The sequence below is a fragment of the Lactuca sativa genome, chromosome 7, assembly GCF_002870075.4.
Source record: "Lactuca sativa cultivar Salinas chromosome 7, Lsat_Salinas_v11, whole genome shotgun sequence".
NCBI classification, from domain to species: Eukaryota; Viridiplantae; Streptophyta; class Magnoliopsida; order Asterales; family Asteraceae; genus Lactuca; species Lactuca sativa.
Window position 1 is genome coordinate 198,025,426 of NC_056629.2, and position 3,046 is coordinate 198,028,471.

At 33.3% G+C, this 3,046-nt stretch overlaps 1 long non-coding RNA gene across 1 annotated transcript; it reads left to right on the plus strand.

The window, feature by feature from the left end:
- The first annotated feature begins 1,069 nt into the window (after positions 1-1,069).
- LOC122195114 (uncharacterized) lies at positions 1,070-2,651 on the plus strand. Its single transcript, XR_006185107.2, has 3 exons — positions 1,070-2,004; positions 2,424-2,489; positions 2,583-2,651. It is a non-coding gene; the product is annotated as an uncharacterized LOC122195114 (long non-coding RNA).
- The last annotated feature ends 395 nt before the right edge of the window (positions 2,652-3,046 follow it).

Here is a 3,046-nt window from a genome sequence, read left to right on the forward strand (position 1 = left end):
CCCCCCATTGAGTTCTAATAAATTTCTTCCAATGAACAAGACCTTGAACATTTCTTTGATTGTAAAAAAATAAATAAATAAATAACTTGTATGAAAATGAATGGAAGAAACTTATATTTGTAGCATAAAACTCCAATAGTTTAGAATTTTTGGACCAAAAACCAATAGGTTAATCTGAGGACCAAAATCTGTTTACAGTTCCCTCCAAATCTTACTTTAAATTGTACTTGAATTAATAAACTCACTAAAGTTTTCTTCATCCCAATTTATTATTATAGTGTAACTGATACTTCACAAAAAAGTGATAAATATTACATTTTTCTCCAACAATCAATATATATATATATATATATATATATATATATATATATATATATATATATATATATATATATATATATATATATATATATATATATATATATATATATATATATATATATATATTCAAGTATTCTAATTAATTATTTTATCGATATAACGCTAAATATGAACCAATCATTTTGAAAACATGAATTAGGGTAAAATTGTAATATTAGCTTTTAATTAATTTTGGCGATTAAATATACAAATAATTAACCCCTTTAATTTAATTTAGGCAAAATCCTTTACTTCTTTAAAACCCTACACAGTACAAACATTGGCCTTAACTAGGGATGTTATTCGGGCCAGAACCGAACTGAACCGATCTGAACCTGAATAACCCGAGAACCGAATAAGGGTATTTATATGAACCAAAACCGAACCAAATAAGCAATACGAGTTTGGTTCGGTTCTGGTTTTATTCGGTTCGGTTCCGACCCGAATAACCCAAATAACATGTACAATGACCTATTATTACTGTATAACCCGAATAACCCAAATAACATTTACAATGAGTAACATACATTGATACATAATAACACATTGAAAGATTGAGTAATAGATTAAGATACAAATACTTACTTGAGTTTCTTGATTTGGAACCCAATTCTCCATGACTTGAATGGAGTTTGATCACAACAGAGACTAGAATACGAAAGATTGAGTAGACGATTTTTTTCCAAGTAGCAAGGGCCAATTTTTTTTTTTTTATCGTGAATGAAGTTTGACGTTCAAGGCAATAGACTGTTGGACGATCGATCAAGGCAGCAGTCTAAAGTCCGCAACTCGCATGTAGGGATGAGAAAAACACTCGATCGATCAAATACTCATGTCGTCGATTTGTCGATCGCTTTGATTTTTTGTTTCCAGGTTACGTGGATATTAGGTATTTGGGTTACGAACTTACGATGGATTGAACACGATAGTACAAGACCGAATAAGCTATCGATCAAGGGAAAAAAATGTGACTTTTCAAATTCGGTTCGGTCCATTTGGCCCGAATAAGCCCTTATTCTGGTAACCCGAACCGAATAACCCGAAACCTGAATAAGCTTAATATAGATACCCGAAAACCGAATTGAATTGCTTATTCGGGCCTAATTCAGTTCGGTTCGGTTCGGGTTTTCGGGCCAAATTCTCGTCAGACCCACCAAACCCTAAATCCCTTTATGGCGTGTTTTTGCTTATGTCGATATAGACAAAAGATATTGTGATCGGGAGAAAAGTGCAACAGCTGTGGTGTCGATCCAAGGAGGAAGACGAGGACGGAAACGTCAAGCAAGAAGAAGAATTTGGTTGTGGGATCGGCTACAACAGGTAAAACTTCTTGGTTCTTTTTTTTCTTTCTTCCTTTCCTTCTATCTTCCTTCTTCTCGATTTTTTTCCCTAACCCAAAACCACCTTGGCCAGTGATTGTATCTAGCTTCACCATTCAATGGTAGCAGGTCAGCGCAGTAACCCTCCCTCCCGCCATCGTCCCTCCTTTGGCCTGATCCAGGGGCCGAAGGACTTCACACACAACATAACATCCCTGACCTCGCCTTTCTCGCACAAAAAATCGACATTTCCAGTGAAGACCTGATGTCTGTCATATCACTTGATGTGGTAGCAGAGAAGAGGATCAAAAGGCTGGCTATGAAGGTTGGCAAGAATTTGTTTAATTTTATTAAATCGTTTTGTGGAATTGGCTCTTCTGTGACTATTTATTTCGTGATTAAATCTATCCATGACCATCAATTATATTCCTCTTTCAGATTCTTTTCATAAATTTACATCACCATGTTATATTAATTTTCTATATGAACATAGCAACTTGCCATGGAAAAAGAACAAAGATGTCTGAATCTAAAGGTTAATTGAGTGGTTTAAAAGTAGATAGAGAAAGTAGTAAACCTTCTTAACCACCTAAAGACTACATCCATGTCAGAGCAGGAAGGTGTCAAGCTAATGACAACCATAGTCTTGCAGAAAGAGTAATTGATTATCTATTTCTTTTATATATTGATTATATTTCCACTTTTTATAACTCCATCTTCATGATTTAATCCCAATTTTTTCAGGATAGGAGAGAAAAGAGTAGTAAAAGGATGAAAATTCTTCAATATTTCGTCCCTAGGTGTAATAAGGTGCACCATGGATTCGGATTTCTTTGATATTTGGGCATCAAAAGATTAAAAAAATGATTGCAAAACTGATTATTCACTTGTTTGTTGTATTAGGTTATAGGAAAAGCACTCGTACTTGATGAAATAATCAAGTACATTCAATCACTGCAACATCAAGTGAAGGTAGTTTGTAATTATTTTCATATCAGATTTACTTCTTCTTATATGATAAAAATCAATGTGTAAGATTATTTTAGTGGTTAAAAGGGTATTGTGGAGAAAAAGAACAAGTGAATGAACTTATGAATGAATTTATGTGATATTTTATAATCTATTTTCACTAGAAAAAGGAGTCTGAGGGTGCTTTTCTGCAGTTCCGACAGCAATTCTGCTAGAATGGAATCTCGAATTCCAAGTCCGTTAGAATGGAATCTCAAATTCTAAGTGAACTTAAGCAGGGAATTACCAAAGACAACACATACTTGTATTTTGTAATTCTACTTTACTATCATTTAGACTATTTAATTAATTTTTTTTCGAATCATAAAAGGTGTAATATGTTTTGGAATTTTTTTTTT